This window comes from Malaclemys terrapin, chromosome 8, assembly GCF_027887155.1.
Source record: "Malaclemys terrapin pileata isolate rMalTer1 chromosome 8, rMalTer1.hap1, whole genome shotgun sequence".
Taxonomy (NCBI): domain Eukaryota; kingdom Metazoa; phylum Chordata; order Testudines; family Emydidae; genus Malaclemys; species Malaclemys terrapin.
Genome location: NC_071512.1, coordinates 107,567,348 through 107,581,694, shown reverse-complemented (window position 1 = coordinate 107,581,694; position 14,347 = coordinate 107,567,348). Strand labels below are relative to the sequence as shown.

General features: G+C 59.1%; 1 protein-coding gene and 1 non-coding gene across 3 annotated transcripts in view; one reads left to right on the top strand and one right to left on the bottom strand.

The window, feature by feature from the left end:
* The first annotated feature begins 7,529 nt into the window (after positions 1–7,529).
* LOC128842647 (U1 spliceosomal RNA) lies at positions 7,530–7,693 on the top strand. Its single transcript, XR_008446076.1, has one exon. It is a non-coding gene; the product is annotated as a U1 spliceosomal RNA (small nuclear RNA).
* A 3,570-nt stretch (positions 7,694–11,263) lies between these two features.
* Positions 11,264–14,347, bottom strand: part of PTCH2 (patched 2) — a 46,992-nt gene continuing 43,908 nt past the window's right edge. For both annotated transcript variants that reach the window (XM_054038609.1, XM_054038610.1), the window contains one exon: positions 11,264–13,428. The gene's annotated coding sequence lies outside the window, so the exon portion shown is untranslated. The remainder of the gene's footprint in view (positions 13,429–14,347) is intronic.

Genomic DNA, 14,347 nt, shown 5'->3' with positions numbered 1-14,347 from the left:
GTGTGGATTATAATGAGTGGATATGATGATGAGGATGGATTAACCCTCATTTGGTGAGATTTAATGTTCAGGGAGTTTATGGTTCCAGTTCATATGATTTGGATCAATCAGAGAGCTATCCATTGAAAAAGTACTGGAAGAAGCAAAGACTTCAGTCCAGAAGTTGGCTAATGAAGGCATTTATACTGAAACCTTAAATGAACAGGATAAGAAGTGTTTCTTAAGACAACTGAAAAAGTACACAGACTTGCTTCTTAAAAATCGACCACAGCAACTTCTAGATAATGTTTTCACCCTTCAGCTCACAGAGAGCGGAGAAGCTCAACCTCTATGTAGCTGCTTTTACAGCTGCCTGTCCTATAAAACACTGACAGTTGAGTGGAGTGAGGCACTACCAGCAATGGGGCTGCCATGTGATCAGGATAGAATGGAGAATTTGAACACAGAGTGTTCTCGGCTCTCCGAGCTCTGGTCAAGTGAAAAATTTCTCTAAGTCATATGACGAATGACTGAAGATTTGACTTCAGCTTCTTTGGGTATGTCTACACTACGGGATTAATCCGAATTTATATAATTCGAATTTGGAAAACAGATTGTATAAATTCGACCACACTAAGCACACTAATTCGGCGGTGTGCGTCCATGTACCAGGGCTAGTGTCGATTTCCGGAGCGTTGCACTGTGGGTAGCTTTCCCATAGCTATCCCATAGTTCCCGCAGTCTCCTCCCCCCATTGGAATTCTGGGTTGAGATCGCAATGCCCCATGGGGCTAAAAACATTGTCGCGGGTGGTTCTGGGTATATCCTCCCCCCTCTCCAGGAAGCAACGGCAAACAACGGCGTTTCGCGCCTTTTTCCTGGGTGAACAGTGCAGACGCCATACCATGGTAAGCATGGAGCCCGCTCAGCTCAAGACAGCAGTCATGAACATTGTAAATACCTTGCGCCTTATCGTGCAGTTTATGCTGAACAAGAACCTGGAAAATCAGGCTGCGAGGAGCAGGCTACGGCAGCGCGGCGAGGACAGTGATGAGGATATGGACATGGAACTCTATCGAACCGCGGTACCCGGTGCTTTGGAGATCATGCTGTTAATGGGGCAGGTTATAGCCGTGGAACGCCGATTCTGGGCCCGGGAAACAAGCACAGACTGGTGGGACCGCATAGTGTTGCAGGTGTGGGACGATTCCCAGTGGTTGCGAAACTTTCGCATGCGTAAGGGCACTTTCTTGGAACTTTGTGACTTGCTTTCCCCTGCCCTGAAGCGCCAGAATACCAAGATGAGAGCAGCCCTCACAGTTGAGAAGCGAGTGGCGATAGCCCTGTGGAAGCTTGCAACGCCAGACAGCTACCAGTCAGTCGGGAATCAATTTGGAGTGGGCAAATCTACTGTGGGGGCTGCTGTGATGCAAGTAGCCAAAGCAATCACTGAGGTGCTGCTACGAAAGCTAGTGACTCTGGGAGATGTGCAGGTCATAGTGGATGGCTTTGCTGCAATGGGATTCCCTAACTGTGGTGGGGCGATAGATGGAACCCACATCCCTATCTTGGCACCGGAGCACCAGGGTACCCAGTACATAAACCGCAAGGGGTACTTTTCAATGGTGCTGCAAGCACTTGTGGATCACAAGGGACGTTTCACCAACATCAACGCGGGCTGGCCGGGAAGGGTTCATGATGCTCACGTCTTCAGGAACACTACTCTGTTTAAAGGGCTGCAGCAAGGGACTTACTTCCCGGACCAGAAAATAACCGTTGGGGATGTTGAAATGCCAATAGTTATTCTTGGGGACCCAGCCTACCCCTTAATGCCATGGCTCATGAAGCCATACACAGGCAGCCTGGACAGGAGTCAGGAGCTGTTTAACTACAGGCTGAGCAAGTGCAGAATGGTTGTAGAATGTGCATTTGGCCGTTTAAAAGGTCGCTGGAGATCGCTATTGACTCGCTCTGACCTCAGCCAAAGAAATCTCCCCATTGTTATTTCTGCTTGCTGCGTGCTCCACAATCTCTGTGAAAGTAAGGGGGAGACCTTTATGGCGGGGTGGGAGGCTGAGGCAAATCGCCTGGCTGCTGATTACGCGCAGCCAGACACCAGGGCGATTAGAAGAGCACACCAGGAAGCGCTGTGCATTAGAGAGGCTTTGAAAACCAGTTTCATGACTGGCCAGGCTACAGTGTGAAATTTCTGTTTGTTTCTCCTTCATGAAAACCTGCCCCCTTTATTGACTCATTCATTCTCTGTAAGGAACCCACCCTCCCCGTTCCCCCAGCTTTCTTTCAAACGTAATAAAGTCAATATCATTTAAAAATCATGTATTCTTTATTAACTGATAATAAACATAGGGAGAGAACCAACAAGGTAATCTGGGTGAGGTTTGGGAGGAGGATAGGAGGGAAGTAAAAGGCCACTGAACAAATTCAATGTAATGACATCCTTTTGGTTGGGCTGTCCACTGGGGTGGAGTGGGAAGGTGCACGTAGCCTACCCCCCCGCGTTCTTACACGTCTGGGTGAGGAGGATATGAAACATGGTGAGGGGGGAGGGAGGTTATACAGGGGCTGTAGTGGCACTCTGTCATCCTGCTGCTGTTCCTGAAGCTCCACCAGACGCTGGAGCATGTCCGTTTGCTCACGCAGCAGCCCCAGCGTTGCAGCCTGCCACCTCTCATCTCGAGCGTCCCTCAGGACCTCGCGTTCACTGGCATCTTTCCTAAATTTAGTTACAGTGTCCTTCCACTCATTCAAATGAGCTCTTTGATTTTGGGTGCATTCCATTATTTCAGTGAACATGTCGTCTCTTGTCCTCTTTCTACACCGCCTTATCTGAGATAGCCTTCGTGACGGAGGAGGGAGGCTTGATAAATTTGCAGCTGCTGGAGGGAGGGTTGAGAAAAAGGAGAGAAGTTTTTAAAATGATACATTTTACAGAACAATGCTTATACTCTTTCTTGGTGAAAAACACTACAGTACATAGCACATGTGATTTCAGTACAAGGTCGCAATTTCCATCTTAATATTGAGTGCCTGTGGCTTTGGTGTTAGAGATCACAGACGCAGGTCCGGGCAATAGAATTCAGCTTGCATGCAGCCATGGTAAGCCATTGTCTTTTGGCTTCTGCGCCCTCCTTTCCCACATACCAAGCAAAGCCCGTTGACTGCTGCGGTTTTCCTGTTACCTTCAGCAGCAGAAAACAAACTAACCCCCCGCATCCAATTTTCTGGGATGATCGCTTTATCCCTCCCCCCACTGCGTGGAAGGTATCAGGGAAGATCCCTGCAGAAACCAAACTAACCCCCCCGCTCCCCCCTCCGGCCATGAATTCTCTGGGATGATCGCTGTACCCCTCCCCCCACCGCTTGGCAGGTATCAGGAAAGATCCCTGCAGAAACCAAACTAACCCCCCCGCTCCCCCCTCCGGCCATGAATTCTCTGGGATGATCACTTTATCCCTCCCCCCACCGCATGGCAGGTATCAGGGAAGATCCCTGCTAGCCAAACGCGAAAAGCTCAGGGCCTATTACCACCCCCCCTGCGCTTGGCTAACTGCAGGGAAGGATTTCTTTTCAGCCACAGGCAAACAGCCCAGTAGGAACGGCCACCTCTGTCCCCTTAATTAAGTTCCCGTATTTCAACCAGGTTACCATGAGCGATATCACTCTCCTGAGGATCTCACAGCAAGATAAAGAACGGATGTTGCTTGAATGCCAGCAAAGACCGGGACCATACGCTTCCAGGCTTTGTCAGGCAATGATACCAGATTACTTGCTGCAGGCATGGCGTGGTCAAGTGTCCTACCATGGAGGACGGAATAAGGATGCACTGCCCAGAAACCTTGTGGCAAGGCTTTTGGAGTACCTCCAGGAGAGCTTCATGGAGATGTCCCTGGAGGATTTCCGCTCCATCCCCAGACACGTTAACAGACTTTTCCAGTAGCTGTACTGGCCGCGAATGCATCCCAAGTCCTCAGGGCAAAGTAATCATTAAAAATGCTTGCTTTTAAAACAAGTTTTATATTTTAAAAGGTAAACTCACCTGAGGTCCCTTCCATGGGGTCATGGTCTTGGATACTGGGTTGGGAAGGTACTTCAGTCAGGCTGAGAAAAAGATCCTGGCTGTTGGGGAGAACGGCGTGCTGTGTGCTCTCTGCAAGCTCGTCCTCCTCCTCCTCCTCCTCCTCTTCCCCGTCCGCAGAATCCTCAGGTGTAGCTGATGAGACTATCCCTGACCCGGAATCCACGGTCACAGGTGGGGTAGTGGTGGCAGCCCCCCCTAGAATTGCATGCAGCTCGGCGTAGAAGCGGCATGTCCGCGGCTCTGACCCGGAGCGACCCTTTGCCTCCTTTGTTTTTTGATAGGTTTGTCTGAGCTCCTTGACTTTCACGCGGCACTGATCTGAGTCCCTATTGTGGCCTCTCTCCATCATGCCCTTAGAGATTTTTTCAAAAGTTTTGGCATTTCGTCTTTTAGAACAAAGTTCTGCTAGCACTGAATCCTCTCCCCATACAGCGATCAGATCCAGTACCTCCCGTACGCTCCATGCTGGTGCTCTTTTTCGATTATCGGCCTGCATGGCTACCTGTGCTGATGAGCTATCTGTGGTCACCTGTGCTCTCCACGCTGGGCAAACAGGAAATGAAATTCAAATGTTCCCCGGGCTTTTCCTGCCTACCAGGCCAGTGCATCGGAGTTCAGATTGCTGTCCAGAGCGGTCACAATGGTGCACTGTGGGATAGCTCCCGGAGGCCAATAACATCGCATTGCGGCCACACTAACCCTAAATCGAAATACTAAAATCGATTTTGGCGCTACTCCGCTCGTCGGGGTGGAGTACAGAAATCGATTTAATGAGCCCTTTAATTCGAATTAAATGGCGTCGTTGTGTGGACGGGTGCAGGGTTAATTCGAATTAACGCTGCTAAATCCGATTTAAAGTCGTAGTGTAGACCAGGCCTTTGTTATCATCACTAGTGGCTCGACCCGATCTTTGTGTTCTGTTTCCTGGGGTGAAAGAAGTAGGAATTCATCTCTTGCTACACCCAGTCACAACAGCTACAGTTGAGCGTCCTTTTTCACCACTGAATAGAAATTTGTGTCCTGAAATTCACAAGCACATGGCTCTGTGCCCCACCCCCAGGAGCCTGTTTGCTGCCCCTGGTGCAGGCCCTCCGGAGCCTGGGGCGGGGGGACTCCTTGGCTCTGAATGAGAGCTGGGGCCCTGTGTGCACCCCCAGCTCTGCCCACGCCCCCCACTCCCAGCCCCAGCCTACAGCACCCCTGCTGTTCTGCTGCCTGACTTTGGCTGGCATTACCGGTGCCCCTCACCCCGACCCGCAGCCCCCTGCTAGCCCAGCCCTGTCCCCCCCAGCTCTGCCGGTGGCCCTCACTCCGACTCGCAGGCCCCTGCAAGCCCAGCCCTGGGCACCCCCTCAGCTCTGCCAGTGCCCCTCACTCCCGACCCGCAGCCCCTGCTAGCCAAGCCCTGGGCACCCCCTCAGCTCCAGGGCCGCCCAGAGGATTCAGGGGGCACTTTGGCGGCGGGGCCCGGGGCGGAAGGACCCCCCCCCCCCCCGCCGCCAAAGACCCAGAGCGGAAGAAGCTCCAGGGGCCCAGGCCCCGCAAGAGTTTTCCGGGGCCCCCAGAGCGAGTGAAGGACCCCACTCCAGGGGCCCCGAAAAACTCTTGTGGGGGCCCCTACGGGGCCTGGGGCAAATTGCCCCACTTGCCCCCCCCCGGGTGGCCCTGCTCAGCTCTGCCGGTGCCCCTCAATCCTGACCCGCAGCCCCCTGCTATCCCAGCCCTGGGCTCCCCCCAGCTCTGCCGGTGCCCCTCACTCCCGACCCGCACCCCCTGCCAGCCCAGCCCTGGGCACCCCTCAGCTCTGCCGGTGCCCCTCACTCCTGACCCACAGCCCCCTGCTAGCCCAGCCCTCGGCACCCCCTCAGTCCTGCCGGTGCCCCTCACTCCCGACCCGCAGCCCCCTGCCAGCCCAGCCCTGGGCACCCCTCAGCTCTGCCGGTGCCCCTCACCCCGACCCGCAGCTCCCTGCTAGCCCAGCCCTGGGCTCCCTCAACTCTGCCGGTGCCCCTCACTCCCGATCTGCAGCCCCCCTGCTAGCCCAGCCCTAACTCCTGACCTGCAGCCCCTCCTGTTCTCATTACTGCCCTGTTTTTCTCATGTGCCCAAGTGGGGCTCTGGATAGGTCCCCCGCTCCTGTCTCCAAGCCTGGGGTTGGCACTGGGTGTTGCCCATCCTCAGCGCCCCTCCCCCACCCCCCGCTGAGCCCTTTGCTCCCAGTGACTCTGGAGTCCAAAGGCCGCGAGGAGTGGGGGGCAGGGCCCCTGTTCATGCCCACTGACCAGCCTGGCTGTGGGGAGGGGGGCAGAGGTTATTCCAGCAACTGCCTCCTTATCCCTCTGGCAGGGGCGGGACACGGGGTGTGTGAAATGCGCATCAGTCCCTTTATGGCACCATAGAAATTGGCCTGGGGCTAGCCTGAGGCAGAGCTGGGCGGGGTGGGGGAAACCTGCTGCCTCCGGCACCTGCCCCGAACCCCCTGCCCGGTTCTGGCTCCCAGTGGGATGATGCCTGGGACAAAAGGGGAGCTCGCCCCACCCCGCCCCAACCCCCCACCGGACGGGATTCCTTGGGTGCAGGGAGGAGCCAACCGCTGCTCTGCCGGGGATTAGCCAGGCCGGGCACGGCGGAGGGGCCGGCTGCTGCTCGGAACCCCTGCCCTCGCTCGTGCCCCTGGAGCCAGCTCAGGCCTGGGGGCGCTGTCCACACACACAGGCTGGGGGTGCAGGGAGCTGGGGGAGCCGAGTTGGAGAGTGACCCTCTCCCTAGTGCGGGGGCTCAGACACAGCCTGTCCTCTGCCTTGGCCAATCTCATGGGGGGGGGGAAGTGAGTGATGGGTGCTGCCCCCGGACCCCTGTGGGGGATTCAAACCTGTGCCCCCCGCCCCCAGCAGCTGTAACCCCTTGGGTGCCAGGCCCGCCCAGGCTGCAGGGCACGTTCCTGGAGGGCGGGGTCCGGGTCACACCCCCAGCTGACCCCCAAATGCTGTTGGGGGGTGAGGAGCTGCCCCCACCCCATGACTGTGCCAGAGTGGGGCAGGGGTCCCCGGCCGCGCTGAGATCTCCCCGCCGCCCTGGCTCGATGGGCACCACCCCGACCCCCCCCGGGTTAGCCCCCGTAGCGCTGACGAGCCGGGGCTGGCCAGGGGAGAGAGCCGGGCCTGGGCAGGCAGGGGGAGGGGCCGACTGGAGGGGCGGAGCCGCGTGAGCACGTATGCAGATATGGATGGGAGCATAGCATTGTGGGAGTGGAGGCAGGCTGCCCAGCAGGGCCCGAATTTGGCACACGGGGCTCGGCGTGGAAAAGGAAGGGCCCTCGGGACAGGTTGAGGCAGGTCACGACACTGGGGGCCGGTGTGGGCGAGACCGGCGGTCGGGGCGCGGCGGTCCGCACCGCGGGTTAAAAGTAGGAGGCGAGCGAGGGCGGGCGGCGGTTGGGCGTTAGGAACTCATACTTACCTGGCAGGGGAGATACCATGATCATGAAGGTGGTTTTCCCAGGGTGAGGCTCATCCATTGCACTGCGGGTGTGCTGACCCCTGCGATTTCCCCAAATGCGGGAAACTCGACTGCATAATTTGTGGTAGTGGGGGACTGCGTTCGCGCTCTCCCCTGGCGATTGGTCAAAGACAGATGAATAGCATTTTATATGGGTTGTTTTTGCACTCTTTTTACTGTGTAAGATGTTAATTGTTTCCTTGTTTGTTCTCCCGTGTTTTTTTTTCTCTGTCTTTGTGTTAGTACCCTGTTTTCAGAGCTCCGTGTGTTTTCTTTGTTGTTCTTTTGGGGTCGTCTGTCCCAAAGTTGTATTTCTTCCGGCTTTTGGGAAACACTTTCGGTTTTAGTAGCTGTGATGGAGGTTTTTCCATTGCTTTAGACCCATCCCCTTCCTAAATGCCCTTGGGGCGACGTGGGAACAGGTTTCCCTTTACACACTCCTGATGGGTACAGCGATGGTGACTTAGGTGTCAGTCAGGGCTGTCTCCAGGCACCCTCTCGGCAAGCAGATGCTTGGGGCGGCCACTCCGGAGAGGGGCGGCAGGTCCAACTATTCGGTGGCAATTCGTCGGACGGTCCCTCACTCCTGCTCAGAGCGAAGGACCTTACCGCTGCAGATCGCGATTGCAGCTTTTTTTTTTTTTTTTGGCTGCTTGGGGTGACCAAAACCCTGGAGCCGGCCCTGGTGTCAGCATACAGCAAGCTCCTGCCTTTCATGGAGGTGGGTGGCCTACAGCGACGGAAGAAGCCTGACTAGCCTCTTGACTGGAGCGCCTTGGTGGTGACACAGCCACGGGGGTTTGAGGGGAGCCAGATCCTCCAAGAGGCCCTCAGGCTGTCTCGTCCTAGTGCTAACCCACACGGCCCACAGGGTGGCAACCAAAAAAGCCTCTAGGGCAAAGGCAGAGGAGCCAGAGTTCTGAAATGGAGAGCCAGGGCAGACATTCGCCCAACTTCAGTGGGTTGGGGCAGCCCCTTCCCCGCAACACACCTAACTGAGGGGCTGCCCCGGAACCCACTTAAGTGCTCAGCTCCACCAGGTACGCACGCTCAGTGATGGCACATGCAGCCCAGGCCTCCTAGCTCCCTTCCCGGGCCTGGTGGGACATTCATTCTCCCCAGCCTTGGGGCTGGGCTGTGTGTGCCGTGAACACTCACCCCAGCTCTCGGGGCTGAGCGCCCCAAACTCATTGCATGGCCAGGCCCAGAACCAGGTGCAGGCCGAGCCAGCCGGTGCCCTTAGCCAGCAGGAAATGACCCTGCGTGTGCCCCCTGCCACCAAAGTGGTGGGAAAGGAGCCCTGGCATCTCTCCCACCCCCCCAGTCTTCCCAGGTCTGCACAGGGGCCTGGCACCCCCAGCCCCTCACTGAATACCATGGGCCTGACCTGCATTTCTGGGGCTCCCGGCTCTGCCCTGTGGGCAATCACTGGGCGGGGCCCAGTGTGTGATGAATTCGTGGGGCCTCAGCCAGTCATCACTGATATTTTCATACAGCTGCTTCCTTGCACAGTTGGTGTTCAGCCCCGCCCCCCCACCCCCGGCCTGTCCTGTTCACAACGTGGCCTGCGTCTGATGCCAGCCTCCCCATCCCCCCACCTGGTGAGCTGGTCCCGCCGCCCCCCCTCGTTTTTTGGGTGGTCTGTGATTCCTTGCCCGCTGGGGGGGGGGCTGGTGCCGTAAACCCTGCCCATGTGGGTCACATCAAGGGCATATCACATGCCTTCAAACAGTCCCTGTAACCCCGCCCTCATACCCCCCACACCAGGCAGTGCCGAGATCCCCTGGGCCCACATGGAGGTTTGTACAGGGCCTGCAGGGGGCAGTGTTTGCACGTGGAATCGCTCAGCTGGCAGGGGCCAGCCCAGGTCCCCTCAGCACAGTTCGTGCCTGGCTGGGGAGCCCAACCCCCGCACTCCCCCTCTGTTTGACCTACAATCCCATCTAGGGTGACTAGATGTCCCGATTCTATGTGGACTGTCCTGATTGTTGAGTCTTTTTCTTATATAGGCTCCTATTACCCCCCACCCCCTGTCCCGAGTTTTCACCCTTGCTGTCTGGTCATCCTAATCCCATCAGTTCCCTGGCAAAGAGTGTGAGTGGGCTGCGGGTCAGGAGTGAGGGACACTGGCAGAGCTGGCGGAGGGGGGGGGGCAGGGACTGTTTTAAGGCGTGTGGTATGCCCTTGATGTGACCCGCACGGGCAGGGTTTACGGCACCAGCCCCCCTCAGCAGGCGAGGAATCGCAGACGACCCAGCTGGGCCAGGCCCAAGGGGCTGCACTTGGCTCTAGGTTGGCATGTGCCCATTAACGAGCCAGCTGGTGCTGAACGTGCCGGCAAGCTGGGCAGACACCTGGTGTGAGTGCTGGCCTGTCTAGCCCCTGAGCGTGGCTTAGGCCCTGCCGTGCCACAGGGGCTCCCCGCACCGCGTGAGCTGCTGCGAGTGGCACAGGAGGAGATGCCAGCCAGATGCTGTGGGTCCAAAGAACGGTCAGCGCCCAGCTAATCAATGCAGCGCCTCATTATCTTTGAAAACTCATGGCGATCGGGGGAGGTCCCGGATGACTGGAAAAAGGCTAATGTAGTGCCTATCTGAGGTAGCAGGGGCTGTGGGTCGGGCGTGAGGGGCACCGGCGGAGCTAGGCGGGAGGATGAATACAGGTGTGAGTGGGTTGTGGATTGGGAGGGGCACTGGCGGAGCTGGGGGGAAGGAGGGGGGGAGGATGAATCCAGGGCTGGGGTAGTAGGGGGCTGCGGGTCGGGAGTGAGGGGCACCGGCAGAGCTGGGGGGAGGGGGAGGGGAGAGGATGAATCCAGGGCTGGTAGCAGGGGGCTGCAGGTGGGGAGTGAGGGGCACCGGCAGAGCTGGGGGGAGGGGGAGGGGAGAGGATGAATCCAGGGCTGGTAGCAGGGGGCTGCAGGTGGGGAGTGAGGGGCACCGGCAGAGCTTGGAGGGGGAGGATGAATCCAGGGCTGGGGTAGTAGGGGGCTGCGGGTCGGGAGGGAGGGGCACCGGCAGAGCTGGTGGTGGGGGGAACCTCATGCGTGCACAGGTCCCAAGGCGCCAGAACCCCCAGTGAACAGCCCTGGGCCGGCTGAGGCTGTGCCAGCCGTCACTGGGGGGAGAGCCAACCCCCATGCCCCAGCCAGCCGTGAGCTAAATGGGCAGCTCACCCTGCCCCCACCCCACGGGCCGCAGGCCTCTGCCCTGGGAGCCCCAGGTGAGGGCCTGTTCGCTGGTGGAGACGCTGCGGCCACGAGACGGCAACGGTCACCCATGTGGGTGAATCCGCAAGCGCGAGGCTGGGGGGGTCTTTACCCAGTGTGTGTGTGTGTGTGTGTGGGGAGAACAGGACCCTGCATTGTGGCCTTCCAAGGAGCTGCCTGGCCCCCAGTGTCCCCCCAACCTCCCTGTCACTGCTCCCACTGTCCTCTATAACCCCCCACCTCACAGTAGGTTCCCCCAGCGTTGTGCACGCTCCCCTGCCTTCACGCAGCCATGGACACACTGCCCCACCCATGCATGGGGCGCACACACTGCCCTGTCACCAATGTGCCCACACACAAGTGTACATTCGCTAACTGCCCCCAGCCTGCAGAGATCCCCCCACTCTGGGCACGCGCATATGAACACACACTCCCTCCCTCCCGGGCCAGACGAAGCACGAGGCCAGGACACCAGCCCATCCGGGATAGACAATATATATTTTACTCTTTAAAAATAAACCTTCCAGCCCCCGGCTAAGGGCCTGTACAAACTACAAAAATAAACCTTTCTTCTTTGTAATATAAATAATTTATATGGCATGGCCGGGCTGGGGCTCTGCTTGTCTCGGGGGCGCCGGGGGCAGGCTGCCGCTTGGCGGCTCGGGGCAGTGGGCACCCCGGCCCCACGCGGTACTGACCAGCCCACCTGCTGGCCCAGGAGGGGCCAATTGCTGAGAACGGGGTCCCCCATCGCTGCCCTGGGCCAGGAACCCAAAAGAAAGCCCCACGCGGGGGCTGATGGGGACCCTGGGCTGGGGAGGTGGGTTAAAGTGCCAGGGAACGGAGAGGCAAGCGCCAGTGACTCCACAGCAGACCCCCCAGGAGCCCAACTGATCCCTGCCTGCCTCCGGCGAGCGGCCCCGGCTACAGGATCGGGTCCCGGCCGGCTGGGGGGAAGCCCAGCCTAGGGGGCAGGGCAGGGTCCTGTTTCTCAAAGGCTCCCTGATCTGGCTGCAGCGGCACAGGTGGGTGTGGGGTCATGCAGGGGAGTTGTGTGACCGCACGAGGGCGGGGGGGCTATTTGGAATACACCCCTCCCCCGCCAATCAATGTCTGTCAGGCAGCATCCAGACCAAGGCACCCCATAAAGGGCGTAAGAGAGACATAGAGGGTACCTAGGCCTTGGATGGGCCTGTATGGGGAGGGGGCACATCCCCCTCCAATTTGCCCCAGATCCCCTCCTTTCCCTGACCCCCTTCCTGCCAGGACACAGCCCTTCCCCCCCACCCCACATCAAATGCACTGGAGGAGCCTCACAGTTCGGTCTCACAGCCGTTTACAAAGGAGGATGGGTAGCATTGTCCCCATGGGGAAACTGAGGCAGGGAGGGAGGGAGGGCTTTTCCCAAGGAGCGGGAAGGAGAAGTCAGGGGTCCTGAGGCCCGGGCCAGCGCTCTAGCCGCTAGGCCTCGCTGGATCTGGGCCCTGCTGATATCAGGCTTTAGGTGTCAAAGTGAGAAAACGTCCTTCCCCTCAAGCACGAGTTTCCCTTCTCAGTGACTAGGGTCGGGACCGTGCAGGTCTCCCAGGGTGGGGGCACATGGCCCCCTGTTCCAGCCCCTCGCGTGAGTCCAGGGCGCCCCTGGGCCAGAGCTCAGCCCCCCGACCCTCCCATCTCCACTGGGGCTGGCATCTCATCCCCCTGCAAGGGGCTTGCTGGGCCCCTCCCCAGACACTGCTGGTCTCCCGGGAGCCCCACGACTCGGTGCTGGGGGCGGGGTGGCAGGGTATGGCCCTGGCTCCTGCCCAAGGGATCCGCTGAGCCCCCCGCCCGCCATACGCCAGTGGAGGGTGCAGAGCTCCAGGATACCCGCTTGGGCAGGGACCTGACCTGGGCACACGGAGTGGGGGACAGCTGGGTCCATGGGGAGAGGGACTGGCTGAGGGGCACACCGGGGGTGTGTGTGTTTCTAGCTCCTTTGCCAAGGCTCCCCACGCCGTTCCTCCAGCCCGCAGCTGTCCCCAAAGTGACAAGGGGCCGGCGTTCGTGCTGCAGTTCCTAGGGCGCAGAAAAGACACCTGCTCTGGGAGGGGGAGGGAAAACTGGGGGTGGGGGGATACAAACCGAGACCCCAGGCCAGGCTGGGGGGCAGAGGGTGTCTCGGCAGCCCCTGGGGGTTTCCCCCGGCCAGCCTGTTCACACACACCTTGCATAGAAACCTCGACGCAGTGCTTCACCAAAAGGCCCAGCTGTTCGCCCCCCGGGGCAGCAGCCCCCGCCAGCCCAGCCCAGCCCAGCCGTCTTCTGCTGCGGGGTCAGGGGGCGCTGCCAGGCGGGGTCAGGGCAGATCTCTGTCCCAGCACAGAGCAATAAAAATAAAATAATTAATCATTGGGGAATAGCAGCATAATGCAGGGATGGCAGCAGTTCCTGCCCCCGCCCGTGGGCACTGCCCCTGCTGGCAGCGCCTGGCGCAGGTCACCAGTCCAACAGCTCGCTGCAGCTCAGTGTTCAGCTGGCGTCCACGCAAGGGTGCCAGCGCTCACAGCGTCTCTTCTCCGCTCTGCCCGCTCCCTGGGCACGGGAGCTGGTTCCGGGGACACGACAGGCGTCGGCTAGGAACCACGGCGCTTCCCGGGGCAACCTGTGCGGAGACACAAGGCAGCTGGGTTAGCCGGATCCCCCATGCCCACTGGCTGGGCTACCAGCTCTGCTGGCTTCTCCAAGGCATCTGTCCACAGGGGCCTCCCACACGCCATGAGCACCTGTGGAGTCAGCACACTCCATGGCATACGTGCGCGGGCAGGCATGCACCCTGCACGTGTCCCTGTCTGTGGGCACGAGCGTGCAAGCCCACTAGGTATGTGTGAACGTGCACTGTGTGTGTGTATGCACCCTGCATATACATGTGTGCACCATCTGTGTGTGTGGGCATGCGTGCACCCTGTGTGTCCCCCTGTCCACGGGCACGAGCGGGCAAGCCCACTCGCTCCACCTCTACCCCGATAGAACACGAATTCGGCTAGAACGCGGGAAAGCAGTGCTCCGGGGGGGCGGGGCTGCGCACTCCGGTGGATCTAAGCAAGTTCGGTTTCACCTAGAACGCGGGAAAGCAGTGCTCCGGGGGGGCGGGGCTGCGCACGCCGGTGGATCTAAGCAAGTTCGGTTTCACCTAGAACGCGGGAAAGCAGTGCTCCGGGGGGGCGGGGCTGCGCACTCCGGTGGATCAAAGCAAGTTCGGTTTCACCTAGAACGCGGTAAGATTTTGGCTCCGAGGCCCGCGTCGAGGTGTATGTGCGGACGTGCACTGTCTGTGTGTGTGTATGTGTGTGCACCGTTTGTGTGTGGTGGCGTGCGTTCACCCTGCATGTGTCCCTGTCTGCGGGCACGAGTGTGCGAGCCCCGTGGGAACATGTGGATGTGCACCATCTGTGTGGGCAGGTGTGCACCCTGTGTGTGTCACTGTTTGCGGGCACGAGGGACACATACAAAGCCGCTGCTTTGTCATCGAATTGCCCCATGGCGCCAGGGCCCGCCAAGCACAGGGAGTGTACCCCCAGGGG